The sequence below is a fragment of the Apteryx mantelli genome, chromosome 5, assembly GCF_036417845.1.
Source record: "Apteryx mantelli isolate bAptMan1 chromosome 5, bAptMan1.hap1, whole genome shotgun sequence".
Lineage (NCBI taxonomy): Eukaryota > Metazoa > Chordata > Aves > Apterygiformes > Apterygidae > Apteryx > Apteryx mantelli.
In genome coordinates, this window is record NC_089982.1 from 36,398,542 (window position 1) to 36,417,499 (window position 18,958).

Consider the following 18,958-nt stretch of genomic DNA (forward strand, 5'->3'; position numbering starts at 1 on the left):
TTCTGTCTTCACAAACGAGAAATAGCTATTAATGTTAACCCTCAATATGCTTTTTCAGAAAAACACCAGTATCATCTCTGTCACAGGACTTTCACAAATAATAGGAAACCTTCAGAATGTCTCGTTCTTGACAAAGCGATGTGAAGTCACAGCAGAGAGGAAACAATGGTATTTCAGCATGATTTTCACATAGCTACTTTTATGAAGTGTAATCCAAAATGCCAGAATGTTTTCTTATGACATAAACACAGAGTACTCATCAGTATGAATTTTCTCATGCTGTCCTCATATACGTAATAAAGAGGCGGTCCAAAAGGTGATTTCACAGCCTCTTTGCAGATGCTGCTAGCAGGTATAAAAGAGATGTCATGCACTGTGCTGGTGGGGTAAAGATCTGCGTTCTCTTAAATTAGCGTCATCAGACAGGCCACTGACCATCTGTAAGGTTACAGCCATTAGATGGAACTGAGCTCGTCAGTGTTTAAAATGATGGATGACAAGCTGTTGGACATGGGCAAAGAATTCAGGATTTTATTCTCTGTCCCTCAAGCAACTTCCTTTTTGACTGTCTATGACTCATTAAAGACCTGGAAAAAATCTATTTTCCTCTCTGCCTTCTCATTCTGAAATCCAATGATGTGGTTTTTCAGAGGAAATGTGAGATGTATGACTTTCCCTGCTGTGCACACCCACAGTCTCAATAATTCTGGTCATGTTTTACTGCAAGTGAGGGAAGTTACCTCTATGATTAGTTACACTCACATAGTGTAATGTCTAATTGCTAGTCCCAGTCCTCCTTTGCATCTCTAAGGGCTTGTTTTGCCTCTTAATGCCTCATAAATTATTTTCTCTGTAAGATCATCAGAGAGAGCAAGAGAGGGAGAAGTCCCAGATAAAGTGGCATAATTGCTTTCTCTGCAGACTGAGCTTTAATAGAGCTGCATAGTCACGGGCATCTTTTAAAGAGTGATATAAGAGTCCCCACTGTCAACAAAGGGAGAAGAAAAAATTATTATCCGTGAAGTTCGATATTAAAATAAAGGAAGCTAATAAAATAGCTGACAAGAAGCCTGTTGGCCTTTCTGATGGATCACCAAGAACTTGCTGAAATGCCAAGTGATAGACATTGTATAAAGTCTAAAATCATCAAATAGATGAACAGCAAATTAAAGTCCTGTAACACTGATCAGCAAAAAAAAGCTCCATTGACTTAAGTGGAAGGAAAACCTGGCCATTAAATAGCAACTTGCTACAGTTATAATATAAAATCTAATCAGGAAATCACAAGACCCCTTACATTTTATTGCTCCTGTATCGCTTTCCTCTCTCTGTCTCCTTCGCTGACCCAAGAATGTAACAATGGAATAATCTCTACTCCTAAAGCAGTCATTGTAGCTAATGGATTCGATGTAAGTCATCAGACTGGGCCTGATGACATAAGTATGAATTATAGCATTTTTTTTCTTCGTCCCCCACCTAATCTATCTCTTCAGTATTCCAGTGGGTCTAAATCTATTTAACAGAGGTATAAACTCCTCGGCCTGGGATTCGTCTGCAACTATCACAGATCAAAAGTGCTCTCAGAGTGGCTAGAAGGAGTAACAGACAGGAAGAGAAATACTTCCATCTTCATACTTCTTCAGAATAAATTATTAGGACACTTGAAATATTAGTGACAGAAATAAGTCAATTGAAATATTTCACTTGGTCTAAATGGATTCCTATTTTTCTTCTTGGTAGCTTTTAGTGACATCTGCAGATTTTTTTAAGCAGACAGTTAGCTACCTGTCTAATTATCTTTTTGGAGCCTCAGACTGGAGAGGAGTTGCTATACGACAAATACAAAGCTTAATAAAATAACCCTTGAAGACTGCCCCTTAGTGTCTGGGCTCAAGAAAAGATGAGAATCAAGGCCTAGGACGCAACCAGAACAGGTTGAGAAAAGTTGGTTAGACATTTTTGGTGGCTGATGAGATGTTGAAAGGTTGGTCTTATAGATTGCTAGGCAGTGCGCAGCAATGCAAGGTTTCTGTCCCTCGTGGGAGGGTGCAAATCTGCTCGTGGTGGTCAGGCAGAGCCTGGGGCTATGTGTCTCTTTCCAGCATCGGTTGCCTAAATTGTGCCTTGCACTTCTGCCTGCAGAAATTGCGCCTTTTGGGTGGAAACGATGCAAGTTAAAAAATTTCCTTGGGCCTAAATAGTTTTAAACTGCTTCTTCTCCTGAGTTTAATTACGCAGCAGTCCAAGACTATGCCCAATGTTTCTTGTAGGCTGGGGCAGGAATAAATGTGCTGTCGTATTCCCTCAGAAAGGCATAAAAATCCCTCACGTGGCATGGAGTAGAGAAGACTCTAGTACTGCAATGCAGAGAGGAGGAAGAATCATTATAAGAAGCTCTTGATCTGAAAAGGAAGAGGGACAGAGAAGTATGTACATGTTATGCTGTAACATGTCCCCTATTTCCAGGCCCCAGAACGAAGGATACGCTGCTGCAGCTAAAGGAATACAACCTGGTTGCTGGAGGAGTTATTTTATACATTACAAAACAACAAAACAGACTCAGATGTTCTCTGTGCTATTCCGAGCAGGCCATCTGCAATTCATAGGAATATATAGGGTTGTAATAAAGTACATTGATTTTAGTCCTTGCTCTGAAAAAATCTCCACACATCCCATAGAAAGAGAAAGCAATTCCTCTGGTGCTGCCTGAAATTCACTTCTGCTAATGTAGAGGCTTAGACCACGTACCTCCTCCGAAGAAGAAGAAAGAAGGGACCACATCAGAATGATTCCCTCCAAAGAAAAAAGTGATGCACAGTAATTTTAAAATTTACCTGGATCAGTGTTACTGTTTCTGTTCCTAACACCTGTAGCAGGCCCACAAAGCTGCTCAGAGAGTGATGCTGCCATTTTTTCTAATTTCACCATCAGTATTCTAATTCTAAATTTTTGACTGCTTATCTTTTTAGATTTCATAATCCTGTACCATCAGGGGAAGCACAGTGTTTATAACCCAGAGATAAGGATAATGTTCCCATCCCAAATGACATGATTGTCAATCTATGACAGCAACAGGAGGTTTCCTTCCACTGCACTTGGTATTTTTCATTTTGAGAGCATCCTATTCCCCTTGGGTCAGGCAGGATTCACTTTCAGTTCAGCTTTTCAGCAAAGTGACCAGCTAAAGTACCAGCTTGCTCCATTCATGCTTTCAGCTGGCATTCAGCCTTCCCTCCCTCCCTCCTTCCTTATTTTTAACTTGAACATGCCAATGGCATCCAAATGCAATCATGTAAGAAAAGAGTATTTTCAGTCCTTCAGAATCAAAGATAGCAGTATTGCATGATTTAATACCCTGCAACAGTTAGCATTTTACAAAATGTTGGCAATTTCTGCTGCCAGACATAGCTATATTTAAAATAAATAAAAACAGGTTTAAATTTGGAAGAAAAGTACCTAATTCTCATTAACTCAGGGGTTAAGGAAACTGTAAAGGATGATGACTCTTTGAGAGTCTTACAAATTAGAAAGAGCAGAATATCAAGCAAGAATATCTCAGTCATTTACTTATTAACTCTGTTTTTAGCTATATTGAGATAGATAGACAGACACACACACACCATATAGACATGTACGGGTGTTTATTTTATTGTTGTTGTAGTGATGTAAATCCTCAGATGGGAGGGCAGATCAGTCTGAAGGTAACTGTCTCATTAAATTCACATATGGAGCCTAGCTATACTTTTATCCAGAGTAATGGCACGCTGAGAGTTGCGCTACTTTTGCTCCTCTGGTACTGCTAAATCTACGGGTAGACAAGTCGTCTTGTGAACCTTGCACTCTCCTCAGGTAGACAGTTGTGTGGAAGAATCTCATGTGCCACTGCTTTGCCTTGGGATGTAATGTCCCTCTTGACAACAGAGAACAAAAAGGTTGATGAAAATGAATCAAATGGTATTTTATAAACATTTTCAATGCCTTTCCCCAACATACACATGAGGCTGTTCAAGACAGAGCAGAGCAGAATAAGGTTATTTACATTAGCTTAGCTAGAAAATAAATACAAAGTAATTAATAAGCTTGGAAATATAATAATTGCCTGGCAGAAAGAGGGAAGCAAATAGTGTTCTGCCTCTGACATGTCGCCCCCACCTTCATAAAGTGTTCCTATTGATATGTTTGAGAAATAGTGCAAAACTGCCTGGAAGACTTGGCCCTTTGCATACATCCTGCATCCCTGTTTACCAAATCACTTTACAGAAGTCAGGAGAGTCTCCGTTTAACAAAGTCCTGTCAAAAATATTTTAATAGTAAGAACTCCTTGCAATTACTCATAGTGTCACAATTCAAATTCTTTGATCTTGGAAATAAATCAAGTGCAGAAGATGTTAAATTCATGTACCAAGCAGTGTATTTCCATACTAATCATAAGCCAATTGTTAATATGGATTTTCCATTGATTATTGGGAATGGACCATCTGGGACTACTTTTTGTCACCATTTATCCTGTTTTTCGGATGTTCCCTTTTTCCTTCATTTAATCCTGTCATTTCACCTTATCCTATACTTGTACAGCCGCTGAGATAATCATTTACGCACATGATCTTTCATCCTTGCAGTCACATTGGATCAGTATGCTCTTTTACTCATGCTCAGCCATATTGAATCAGTCACTTGGTCGTCTCACATCACATCCAGGTGGGCAGCCAGGCATATTTACTTCCAGGCTTATTCCCACTCATATTTCCTGACCTGTTTGCTTGCGCTCATTCAGCACCGCTAACCTTTAAGCAGCGGCATTAGCTCAAGAGAACTTTGATTCACAGAATTTCTTCACCAAACTCTCTTTTGCAGTTATATTTCTCAGACACGCATAAACTGCGTGTTGTTTTATTTTTATCTCTTTGGAGGAAACAAAAGAAAGGAACAAGTCTTCTGGATGCCTTCTGTTCTTGTAACTTGGGCGTGTTAATGTTCCTCCCGAGACTGCAGGATTTGTCTTTAGCAGCTATATCTAGATTTGTGTTTGTATCCTAGTCAGCACAACAAGGACCTGACTGATTGCAACTCTCACAGTGGAGATGTAATAAATATATATGCATATACATATGCATATGTGCATATATATAATTAATAGCATCTAAATAAGAAGTCTTGTTCTTTTCTTTTATTCCTCTTAGATAGGAAGACAGCCATGCTTTGTAGAGAGAGGTAATATACATTATTTGGCCGGCTTACACAGCTGGAAAAAGCTGACACTTTTTGAGCCACTCAGACCCTTTCTCTGTCCTAATAATGCTTGGACATTTGACCTTCTGTTAAGACACCATTTCCTCCTGCGCTTTTCTCTCTATAAATCTCTCTGTAATCATATGTGGATTTATATCAGCAAGATGCGGTTGTTCGTGCAGCTAACGACTGTCTTGGAGGGACCAGTGGATGTGTAGTTTTGTGAAATACGCAGAGATTCAGGGCAGATGAGTTACCCGTTTCTCTTCCTTGTGCAAACAGGGTCTGTGTTTTATGAGTGAGCCTATGGAGAATATTTTAAAAACAGAAATTAATTCACGAGTTCACTGCTCCAGCAGTAGCAGCTACGCTTGGAGCCCAGCAGCAATTCTCTCTGCAAAGCTTTATCACAGTGCATCCTCAGGGGTGCTAATGCGTGCACATTTCTCTTTTAAGCAGGAGCTCTATCCTCTATTGCAAATCAACTGAAAATATAAAGCTTTGATTATGGATAACATAGATAGCATCATATTAGTGGAAGCAGCTGCTGATACCAGGCAACAGTTGGAGTAAGGGAGCTACTGCCATTTTTCTCTGCCTTGTGTTTTGTTCATCTGTCTTGTCCTGGTAAATGCTGTGATCACATCCATTTGCCATCTCTTGGCAACCTTCATTTCTCTTCCACATCCACGACCGTGTGTCGGTGACTTAATTTTGTCCACTGCATGTCCTGTTTTTGAGCTAGCTGTCCTACTTAGCAGCAATTACTTCTCCATGTATCACTGATGAATAATTTCCTAGATGGATGTTTGTTATAAACCCTTCATTGATCTTCCTGACTTACCCTGAAATATTTAACACCTTATATATTTCTCTGTACTAAAAAAAACATTCTGTAGAGACCTTTATTTCTGATCCATATATCATTGTTAGCAGGATGCATTTTTTTAAATACTTGAAGAGAGAAATGAGCTGATTCTTCAGAAAGCTACAGAATTTATGACACACTACAACCTGGTCTTGCTCTTTGACTTCCCTCTCTCAGGACCCTCACTCTGCTCTGACATTAGCTACTCTGAACACCTCTGTTTTTTCTGGAGTGTCTCCTTCTGCAGAAAACAGCAATTCTGATAAGATGCATCCATGTTCTTTGTGTTTGCTTCATGCTCAGACTTCACCCTCTAATTTTCTTGCAGGCATTTCCTTACAAGGGACACAAATCCCCCAGCATTATCTACTCTGATGTAAACACAGTGGGATCTGTAAATCTCAAGTGCTAGACCATTGTGAGGCTTATTCTATTCATGGAAAGCTTCTTTCAGGCAGGTTGTAAACAATGCAGGAGGCATTAATATTTCTCACAAGCTCACATTTCTGCTTGCACTAACTTGAATGTTCTTGCCTGCCTTTGCTGTCATTACAGGGACAGCCGATGTTTGGTATTGTGCCAGAAATGTTCTAACCCCAAACCAAGCTACCTCAAATGTGAATTTTATGAGCACAAAGTCAGGGAATCTCATCTGGTATACAGACTGAAAAGTTGCAGCTAAATAGTATATTACTGGCCAATGTGGCTAGAACCGACCCTGTCAGGAGGAGTGGAAAGGGGAAGGCTGAATGAAGGATCTTAAGTGCAACCCTTCTCCTCACCACTATTCACACAAATATACTTGAGCAAAAAATGAGACATTGGTAGTTCCTGAACATCACGGCGAATTCTCAATTAGTGCTGCAATTTTCATTCTCCAAATTCTATCCCACTGCAGATAAAGACAGATTACGGGCTTGTGACAGACAGCTGATTTCAAGAGAATCACTGAATCCTTTATCAGTTAATTTCAAAGAGCTAGTTTAAGTCAGGGCCATGATTCCTTCAGTGTTTTTTCATCCTCTCTCAGTGAAGCTTCTCATTTCTTTTTCAAGTTTCCAATGAAGAAATGTTCAAAAGAAGGATATTTCTGAGGATCAATATAACAGGTAAGAATAAAGTCAGGATGGCTCAAAATCTGGAGGGGTGATTTACAATTTATCCAACAGGTAAATGTTTTTCTTAAGTGGCACTGATCTACGCTTGGAGGAGAAGAAACTCAAGACAACAATTTCTGCAGGTCTCAGCTTCTCCTCTTTTCTTCTGTTTGTTCTGCAGAAGCCAAAATCTCTCTGCACCCCAATTAAAAAAATGGTGATTCTTCACATTCTACAACAGCTTCAGGTACAACAGTAAAAAAAGTCTCTCTTATGTGAGGCCCTGTGCAACACTGCAATATAGATTGTTATGACTGTGTATAGTAATAACAGTGATTATAGTTGTGACTAATATACCCCATAATCAACATAATGATTATGTTGAGAGAGATGTTCAGATCAGTAAGACCACCTTGATGGTGGTGAACGGTTAACAGCAAGATTTACTCAACTCCAAAATTATGGGTTGAATATCCAGAACAGAATTTGAAATACCTCACGGTTAAACTGTGGTTGGTTTGGGTGAAAAGCAAAAGCTGTCCTCCTGTGCACTATTTTTTATTCATTCTCTGGAGCTGTTAAAGTTTAGATTGTATGCTGTTCAAGGCAGGGACCTGCTATTCTTGTTTGCTCTGTAAAATGCCAAGCACGCTCCTGGGTGCTGTAATAAATAATAAAAACCAGTCCTAAAAGCAGAGCAATAGAACTGCTTTCAAACAAGGATTTTTATTGTTTGCATAGCACAGACTTCCATATGTTTCTCAAGTTTTCCTTGTGAATTATGTCGCCTTTGATAATTACATCGCAGGAAAAGGAAACAATATTCAGCTGACTACTGTGCAAATGTAATCTAACCTGTAATAAATGCAGTCTTTCTCCTACACACATTTTTTTTTTTACAGTATCTTTCTTACCAGTTTATATGCAGCTGGTGTGCTAGGCTTCTATCCTGAGTTAAATTACCATTGAATAATTGCAGTGTGAGGTCAAAAATCAATTAAATGGAAATTATAGTTATTTGTTTAAAAAGTTCAAGTAATATTTTACATTGCAAGTCTCTCAGGTGACAGATCATATGGGTTAATCAGCAACCAGTTTTCTCTCTGGTCCTGATTCAAACCTGCCTTTAGCAGAAATGATAGAGACCTGAAGGTTCACTTACAGTCTGTGACAAAGGTGTGGGCGCTCTTGGGAAATTGCAAAAGTTATTGGTTTCTCGCATGGCTTTGCTACTAATGCATCGTATTGTAACTGGATAGCATGAATTTTAAAATAACTTAGTGAAGAATTGTACTGTGCACCCCCAAATGGACATCTCTAGCTTTCCTGCCCATTCAAGCACTTAAAATGTCGCGTGCCTAACTCTGCTGCATCGCCTTTTGGAATCCAGATTTTTGCAGCTAAAATGCAGGTTTTCCAAGTAATCCTTGCCTGTCAGTATGCAAATGTGTCTCAGTTTCTCTCTCTCCCCTCTTTCCCAACAAAAACTGTGGTTTTCCAGTCTCTCCTCATTTCCTGCAAACATCATAAATGTGAAGCAATTATTGTAATGCCAGCAGCAAAGATTCACACCTCTAATTGTAAAATATGATATCTATATATCTGTAATATCCTCTCTTGAGGAAGTAATGAGAATTTTGCTAACTCAGTGGCTTGGCTTAAGAAGTGATTGAAACCAATGCAGAGCTTGTTAAGAAAATGTTAAAAGTAGAGCCTTTCACAAACAACTAATTTAAAACAAAATATACCTCTATTAAAAAGAAAACACAACAAGCCTGTTTTAGAAACTGTTCATAGGGAATTTTGCAGATTGCCAGAGGACAGTGTAGCTGTATTTGGTCCTGGTTTATAACTCCCTTCTTCAAAAAAAGTATCCCTGGTAGACTAGTCATCGCTGTCACCAGTTGTTGGCCATAGTTTCATCACCATTGAAGACATCAATGTAATTGCCAGGCAGTTGCTCAGCTGAAGGTCTCAGGTGCAGGCTGTAGGATACCGTCATGTCCCAGGGGCGCAGGTTCATGCAGCCTACCCTCCACCCCAGGTCCAGTCCTTCCTACTGCCAGGATGACTGCAAAAGTGCCAAGCATCAGGACACACACACGCACATGCTTACAGGCATGCACACATGAGTTTAGGGTCATAAACAGCATCTGGTGCACCCTTTCCAGTCTGCTGGTACCATTTCCCCCCACAGCTTTATCTTGCCTGAAATCCTGCCTCCACTGATAGCAATGGTGAATCCTAAACATACCTTCAAATCCACTGCTGCTGGCCACCTTAATGGTAATGCACCGTGCCTCACCTTCAGCTGCCATCAAACCTTACTGTGAAGGCACTGCTGCCCTTGCATTTCCCAGGTGATCCATTTTTGCTGTACTGTAATTCATATCACAGTGATCTTAGATATCATGCTATATCATGGTACATAGTGAGATGGGTTCAGCTTGATTCCAAACAGACAAATATTTAAGATATCCATATGGATTAGGGCTGGAAGGGATCTCCAGGGTCAGCAAGTCCAGCCAAAAGTTAGATTAGTTATTTAAATATTAATAGCTAGGCTGCTATGTGGCTACTTGTTTTCAAACTTTCCTTTTTGTCTGTTGCTCCTTCTTTCTTTGAAAAATATAAGTTTTTCTTCCTTACTCTTCTTTCTTCCTCCTGCTTTTCCATTTCCTTTGTCTTGCTGCCTTAACTTTTCTGTAAGACAATGCCTTAGCTTCTGTTTATCCCCTCCTTTCCCTTTTTTATATTTCATCTTGCCATTTTGCTTTTCTTGCCAGATGGAGAGGAGGCAAAAAAGTCCTTGGGGTGGGGAATCACAGAATCACAGAATGGCTGAGGTTGGAAGGGACCTCTGGAGATCATCTAGTCCAACCCCCCTGCTCAAGCAGGGTCACCTAGAGAACATTGCACAGGATTGTGTCCAGACGGCTTTTGAATATCTCCAAGGAAGGAGACTCCACAGTCTCTCTGGGCAACCTGTTCCAGTGCTCTGTCACCCTCACAGGAAAAGGGAGGGAAACAACATGGCAAAAATTGCTAGCAAGGAATCCTTACTCAACTTAATTTTAGACTGGTTCCAGTATGAAAAGGAGCCACAAAGTACCGAACCCTTTGCTTTTTCTATCATTCAGCTAGATACTTGTTTTTCTTAGGGTTTCCTAACTTATTTTTCCAAGGGTTTCCATTAAACTACTATTTTAACAGTGGAGCAGTTTATCCTATGATCAGTTTCTTAAGTTCTGAATAAAATTAACAAACCTCTCTGGTAATATAATTACTTATGGTCTCTTACATTGTCATATATTAAATTAACTGAGGATACATAATTGCTGCCATTAATACCTCCTGTCACCCTAATGAAGCACAGGGTAGAGGCACAAACTTCTCCTCTGTGTCTCCGTGGAAGTGTCTGGGCTCAGCAGATGGGTTGGAAACGTTTCCCCACCTCCAGGAATGCCCCCGGAACCCCTCAGGTCTCACTATTTTTGCTTTGCTAAAAATGCATAGAGAGCTCTCGGGCCTTTTAGAGAGGTCACGATGTCAGTGGCGTGTTGCAAAAGATGGTGCAACTAATAGCTGTGTAGGGTGTCATTCGTACATCTCCCAGAACAGGAGGATTTTCTGCACTTAGTAAAGCAGAACAGAATTAAATGTGTCCTGTATATCCTTCGAGAATACATTTTCTTTGCACAAGACCATAGAGGAAAGTACAATGAGACCTTTTTACATGAATACTCAATAAAATAATAGACTTACTGAGGTAAGTTATTTTCAGGACACTAACAGGTGAAATGTGATACAAGAAGGAACCCACTAAAGAAACACCTCAAAAATAAATCCTGCATTGCAGAACGATATAAATTTCACATACCAGTAGGGAACTTCAACGAAAATTAGTCTTATGCAACATGCTTATGTGTGTAAAATGGGTTTCTACTCTACTTTGGCTTTAAAAACATTATTCACTGCTCCTGAGTACAAAGCCCCAGCAGGCATGCACTTGGCTAGCTAGTGAGGAACTCTGCCCCAGTTTTCCATAATGCATTCATGAAGGGATTTGTAACAACCAGTGGTTACTGCAGCAGAAAGACTAAAACATTGTACTGTGGCACTTTGGAAACAGACACAAAAGTTCAGTCACTGCAGCTCTCACAGGCTAATGATGTGCTATAAACACTGGCATATTGCTAACAATGTATAATCCATACTCAAAGCAGCCGATCATTAAGACTTATAATTTCTTTTTTATGTACTCCACTCTTCAGGTTACAACTATTGATTTCAGAAGCCTCCACTGGTGACTCAGCCTCGTCGTGGTAAGTGCTTGCACCCCGTAGCGCTCAATTTGCCGCGAGCTTTATGGAGAGTCCTGCGGCACATCTACCTGGCAGCTCCTGACATCTCTTTGCTTTCCTTTGCACAGAAGGGCTGTTGTCTGAGCCGCTGTGATGAGGCTGTGGAGGTCAGAGGGGTCCTTGGTGCATCAAAACGCGAAGCCTTAGGCTGCAGCAAATGAGCCAGGGGAGCGAGCAGCAGACTGTCGTCAACACGAGGCTCACGGCTGCGCTAGTGCTCTACTTGTTAAGCAAGAAAAACTGGATTGTTAAATACAAGCTGTCCTTAGTTTAAGGTGAAGAACAACACCTCCTCAGCCAAGACAACTTGGCCTGTCAGTATTTGTGTCCTCCCCAGCCCTTATTTCTTTCTCCCCCACTTTAACGCTACTGACAGATTGCTTCCCTCTCTTTTCTGCCCCGTTTCATCGTTTCCAAGCCTCTCTTCCTTAGTTTCTAACTCCCCTCCTCTATTCTTGGAATGTTTCTGTCTTTCTGAAGCTCTCCAAATTAAAGGTGTGACCTCAAGCCATATGAGGAAGAGGATGGAAAAAAAGTTGGAGGAAAATTTTGCCATGCCAAAGAGTTGTCTAAATCTGTGTGAGCAGATATATAGCTACACAGAGAAATAGATCCCATTTGTGGGCCTTTCTCTCCTCATGAAGCTTAGATGTCCCTTTGAACTTAACTTCATCAGAAAATAAAGCTCACAAACCCTCTGAGATGCTACAGCACTCAGTTGCAGGAGAACATGTCCTATGAATGACAGCATTGACAAACTTTGTTATTGCAAACTCAGATAGCTGAGAAATCCAAAAGCTAATGGGTAGCAACTCTGGAGATTTCTGGCCATGTTCTCAAGCAAAAAATAAGAACAACATCTCCAGGCCAAGGAGGGATCCGGCCACTACTGGATACAGCTGGATCTGGGCACCACAGCATTGATCAGGATCACCATATGAAAAGATGTGTTAAGTGTGGTGCCACTCATGGCATTTCATTCTCTATACCAGAAGAAAGGCACTAAATTGAATTGAATGAGCTTTATTTCTAAAAGGGGAACTAACAATGAGCACAGACCAATGCTACTACTGTGGGATAAATATGTGTTATAATGAAGAATTTTGTTATGACAGTCCATGCAGTTTTACAGTGTTCACACTGAAAGATACAAATTCAGTCTGTTTTTTGTTTGCAAGAAAGGATTTAGTCTATAATAACTCTATTCATCTTTGATTTAACCCCTTTTAAATACTGGGTAACAGCTTCCATCTGCTCTATTTGCTGGAAGTGATCCATTCCATGTATTCTGCATTTCTGGAGAACCTAGTGTCTAGATGAAGAATGAAATATACTGAAACTGGTAAGAGAACTAAGAACTTCTAGGCGTGCATTAACACTGGCTCTGATACAGACAGTCTTTCTGGAAACTGGAAATACTTGTGTATATTTGGAGAAAGAGGGCTTGATTTAGAGGAAAAGACCTTGCGAAGAAAGCATTTTCCTCTAGAATTTTGAAGAGAATTTTCTAAGAAGAATTTTTCCCTCTGAATTGAAACAAAGCATGCACTCCAGCTAGCCTGTGGCAGCTTGAGCAGAAATCAAGCTTCTTAATGTACGCGTTTTAGGAGCTCATACCTTTCTCATGAGTCAGTCTGAAATTAACTCTTTAATATACTGCTGTTCATAGGCAAAAGATAGTTTGAAATGTTTTGCATGTATTATTGCTGTTGTTTCTGCATAGGCTATGTATAGTCCTTTGGTTTTATGGCAGGATGAAAATTAAGGTACTATATATTACAGCCTTGTATTAGGATGGTATTATGTACCATGTGCCTAAGTCTGAGTTATGTCACTTATGAAGGGGAAATATCAGGGACAAGAGCGGGTTGGTTTTTGAGGGCGAGGGGAGGGTATTGGTTCAATCCAAAAACCTTAGCTGGGCCTCTTAATACTACTGTTATGTCAATAAATACTAATAATAGCAAAAAGGAACCAGTTGTGAAAGTGTTATTATCCTTTTTCACTGCAGGCCAAGGAAGTTATTAGTTTGATTTGCAGTCAAATCTCAAGTACAGCTGGATGGTTGCCTGGATCCAAAAGTATTAGCCAAGCGCACACAGTGCGGGACGTGGGGCCCAGGAAACGTGGAGACCAAACTGTGTGCACATGTTGTGGGGCTGAAGGCTACCACTGTGGAGTTGTTTAAAGTCACCTTGCATAAATATCCAACTTGCACAGGTGCCTGACACAAATCACTGAGTCTTTTGTGTTTTTTCCCCTGTGACAATAAATTCACTTTAAAGTGATAACAGGAGCAGGGTGAAGTTCATCTCCGAGGCTTAGAGAAGAGAGGTAAAACATAGGAAAATGCTTCTGGAAAAGACAATTTGAAAAAAGCCCACTGTATTTTTCCAAATGATTTGCTGCTTGCATAATTACGCACTTCTGTTCCTCCCTTGGTGGATCTGAACTCTGCTGACTGAAATCCAGAATTTCCCCTCCCAAATGAAGAAATGAACCCCCACATACTGCAGCTCAAGAGAAACAACAAAAACCTGTGACTGGATTTTCTTTTCCTAAAATTATTCCTTACCTTTTATAACTCCTACACAAATAGCTGTGATATTGTAAATATGATAAATCCCCCTATGTGAGCTGAATAAATTGATTAGGAGCAAAATAGCCATGTGGGCTGGACTAGATTGGCTTATTAAGGATTCAATAGCAAATTGCCTGCACAGTGGGACAAAAAAGGAGGAAGAAATAAATACAGAGAGAAATATATGTTTGTTTGTGGAACAGTTGATGGGCTGCTGGCCAGGGCAGGCTGAAAAAGACTGCAGGAGTTTTGGATACAGTGAGAACCTATTACCACTGGCTGGCATGGAACAAAATTCAAAGGAAGAAGTCCACAGACTGCGGTGCCTGGAACAATGCAGCTGTGGTTCAAGGGTTTCTCTTTTTATGGCCTGATTACAAATGCAATATAATTAACTGCACCATATACTTGCATAGCTCCTTTACTTCAACGATTTCAAAGAATTTTACAGAGCATAATTAAGTAAGGAAAGATATTTGACTTGGGAGCAAAACCTGGAGATGATTCTCTCAGTTTCCCCCCCCTTTCCATCTACTTTATTAGATGTATCTCTGTTTACTAGATTCTGAATAGTGGAGCTTGGAGGTAAATCTAATTAATAGTACAAACTTGTTTGTGTGAGGTAAAAAGGGCAGGAGCATGTTCATTTGAGCAGCAGTCTGAAAGACAGGAGGTGTCAAGCAAGAATAAAGAATCAGACAAGCAAGAAAAAGGCTAAAGGCAGAAAAGGAGCAGAATAAGCTCATGTTAGTAAAAGGACTAAGGAGAAATGTGGCAGCCTTGAAAGGATGCTTGAAAGAGTGCTGCATATCTAGGTGGGTTTTGTACTTTGCTTTGTCCACAGCAGCTCAGAATAAGTCCTATTCCCTTTAATAGGGAACACAGGAGGTCTTTCTTCCTTCTAAATAAGGATTTGGAAATAACTCTAAGTAGTCCTCACCAGTCAACGCACAGCAAAAATCTACAGCTTCGGGGAGAAAAAAAGAAAATCCTCAAGTCCTCTCCCTACTATTCATTTTCCTTAACTTTTCCAGCAACAAGCAAAGGACCAGATACACAGTGCGCAGAGCGAAAGTGATGGATTAATTAGCTCCCAGCAGAACTGCAGTTTTCCTGCCATGCAAATCCTTCTCCTGAAAAGAAGTGACTGATCATTCTCCTAGCCTGAGTGAGCGGAGAAGTGAAGGACTTAACACCTTCCATATTAGGCAAAAATGAATAAACCAGAAGAGAGCTGGATTCTTAAAAAATGAGGAGGGGATTTAAAAGTGGCACAGTAGTAGTTGAGAAACGATAGTACATTTGAAAAATCAGTGATCAGTTATTACCAGATAAAGAAAAACCAAGAGTTGTGGATGATTTAGATTTTATGCAGGAGGACAAAACACTATTGCTGGAGAACAGCTAAGGAAACTTTTGAAAAACTGAACATTTACTAATCAGCTGATCTGATGAGATGTGCCCAGGTCAACGAGATCATTGTATCACTTAAAATCCAGCAAATGTAAGGATCGCAGCCTTTTTCTAAACTGAGTCTTCCAGGACTGAAGTCTGCATAGCTACTTAAGCAAATAGTCCAAATGATGCAAAGCAGAGTTTGAGCAGCATAAATCTGCCTGTAATACCATTAAAAATGCGGAATAAATATCAGGATAAAAGTACTACTGAAAACCTGGAGGAATGTAAACCCACAAGTCGTAGATAAATACTGTGTAGTTCATTTCTTTAAATTATGGTGGAATGGTAAAAGAGAGCCGTAATCCATAGCACTGGGACCTTAGGCAATTACTGAATATAATGTCTCAAGAAATCAGAACAAAAAAGTATTTCTTACCACATCTTTGTCATATGTGTTGGAACCTGGCAGAGGGATTTGGCAGCATGTAAAAGTGCCATGGTGCCTGCAGAAGAGCGCGGGGTCCCTTGGAGACTCCCTTAGCTGTGAATCAGGAGCACTACTGTCAGCTGCAAGTGGGTTGCTGTGGGATCCAGATGAGCACTATGGGGCAAGTACCAGCAATTCCTCATTGCACGCATCTGCCCCAATGCAGACTGGCTCCTCAGGGCCCTCTTCTGGGCCATCTCCCAAGAGATGCGGCAGGACAAGGAGAATTATTGCACAGAGGTGAGTAGCAATGCTCCATTCACAAATGCTCACAAAGTGCTTTGAGATCCTTGTTGAAAGAAGCAATACAATATACCTGTGAAATACTATTATTATTTTCTATTAAACTAGTTTATTAAATTTAATGAGGTCACTAGAGATTCCATTAATCCTAGCCGCAATACCAGTTTCTCTCAGCATTTTCTTGATTAAGCCATTGAAAACATAACAGCTTTGAGTGCCTTGCATTTTTACACCGCGAGATTGTTAAGTGCACTCTATGTACAACTGCATCTGCTTATTACACTGCAATTCTATTCAGGTTAATACTTTACCTGCTTGGCCTCTTTCACAGTGGAAGAATACGATACTACGTAAAGTCCACAAATATATTTTTCCCATAACGCTTTGTAATAAGTGAACATTAATTCATGCTAAATTGCAATAGAGCTTCCATAGAATTACACATTATGTCTCCATGAGTATCCAGGGAGCGTCTTGATTAATATCATTATCACAATGAATAGCAGAGGAATTAATGTGATTTGCTGCTAACTATAACAGAGAAGCATTTATATTTTACTTTTGCAAGACATCTTCCTTATTTTTCTACACAAAGACTTTCCAACTTGCAGCCAGAAAGAGTGGAAGTGATAGCTCATTGTGGCCTTTCGCGAGTGGAGCTGTTAGATTTTTCACTTGTTATTAGGCCTTGCTTTTTTAAAGCCCTGTTGTGAAAACATGTATATTTCCCCTTAACAACTTTTTCTCTTTTATAATTTGAAATACATTTTACAGTAAAGTTTGCATTTGCTTACAGTGAATTGCAAAAAGCTTTATCAGTACATTTGCAAGTAGCAGTGACTTCTTTCCCTCTTATTAAAAATTTTATTAAAAAAGTAAAGCTACAATCATAAAGTCAAAAATAACAAATAAGCATAACCAGCCTGGCTAACCAGGCAGCAGAAGCATGTCCCAGTAAAAGACACACTTATTTTTATTATTTGTTACTGAATAGTTCTGTTATGGCAGCGTCAACAGAGCCCAGTTAGATTGGATAATATACACTTACAGGGACACCTTTGCAAACTAAGAAGATGAGCCCCATAAAAATTCAAGAGAAAGGAATAGACACACAAAGAAATTATGAATAAATTTACCGCTTAAAATATCTTTTAATGGACTAACCTCTTCTTCTAAAATATCATCAAACCAGCAAAATTTGGGGTAAAGAAAATAAGGATACATGTCTTCAGTGTACAAAGATATTGACTCTGACATACTTGTCTTCCTGCCAGATAAACATGAACAATGAAAAAAGCGCAAGGGTAGCGTGAAAATGGTACAAGGTGTTACAAGTCCCACTGTTTGTTTTTTTTATCTACATTAAAATTTTGCGGGATACTACTAGCTTGCTTTTGTGGGGCGTTTGGCTTTTGAGTGGTGAGTGGGCTGGCACACAGACGTGTCGTCTGTAGTTTTGTTACTGCCCGTCACAATCACAGAAGGGCGAGCAGCCACTAGTATCTTCTACAGATGGCTGCAGTGCAGGCTTAAAACATCCTAAAATTGTGAACCTGGGGCCATCATCGCCTGTGCTAATCTCTTACAGGCCCCCACCTACCTACGATTAGATTCTTCGAGGATGACTACCATTAAATAGTATGTAAATGCAATTAATATGAATATTATGACTATGAATATTATGAGTCTATAAAAAATATTATTTAACTACAACTAACCAGAAGATTTACAACTGTAACTTGCTTGCTACTGCCATAATCGCTACTGAAGAAGATCACGCTGACTCCTTAGGCATTCACGTGTGCCCCTACTGTCAAAACAGCATCCAAATGGGAGGCCTCGCAGTTTCCTGCTGTAACAAATAGCCATAAAATAAACTGTAAAAATAAGCTGGATTTTTCAACTCATCTTAGATTTGTAAAACAACAATCAACTCTTTACTTACTACTATAAAGTTTACTTAGTTCATCTAGTAACTAGCTTTGTACCTAATTAAAACATCTTTGCAGCACTTTAAGGGGAGTGCTCCTGAGAGGTGTTTGGCCCATTGGGCTGTATGAACCTAGTTTTGTTGGTATTTTGGTAGAATGGGAGTAAAGAAAGACTTGCAGAGTGCCAAGTTGTTGAGATTAGGAAATACAAACACAGAATATTCAAAAAGCTTTCCAAATTTATGGCTGTGAAATCCACAGTCTGCAAGTAAAACATGCAGAAAGTTTACAAGCTGTGCTCCGGTAACAGTTGTTTTTTGTGAGGTATTCTCAGTAGCTATTTGCTTTTACACAGATTAGAGAAATGTCTTGTCTTACACCAGGTATTAATTTCCCTGCTGTCACAATGCCTATCAAATAAAGGAAGTTTCCATACCTACTGCCAACAAGTTGTGGTAGGTTCCATTATCTTTATGTGCCATAAATATCTTCCCAGAGTAAAATTAGCAAAGAATTTTTATAGCAGTTCTGAGTCTTAAGAACCAATGCAATAAAAAATCCTAACAATAGCTTTTTCCCACCATGATGCTGATCCTGTCACTGCACCCGTTGTGACCTGGGTGAGCAAAGGCTAAAGCCGCACACGAGTGCACTGGGTATCATTTGAACTACGGATGCATAGGAAGCATTTTGTGCGGTAATAAGGAGTGAAATTGAAAACAGGATAAAGTAAAGCCGAACTTCGAGAGACACACCCTGA

General features: G+C 39.9%; 1 long non-coding RNA gene across 1 annotated transcript in view; it reads right to left on the reverse strand.

The window, feature by feature from the left end:
- Positions 1–3,582: 3,582 nt before the first annotated feature.
- LOC106491911 (uncharacterized) overlaps positions 3,583–18,958 on the reverse strand; it is a 61,489-nt gene continuing 46,113 nt past the window's right edge. The window contains exon 6 of the long non-coding RNA XR_010884260.1: positions 3,583–3,910. This is a non-coding gene — a long non-coding RNA (uncharacterized lncRNA). The remainder of the gene's footprint in view (positions 3,911–18,958) is intronic.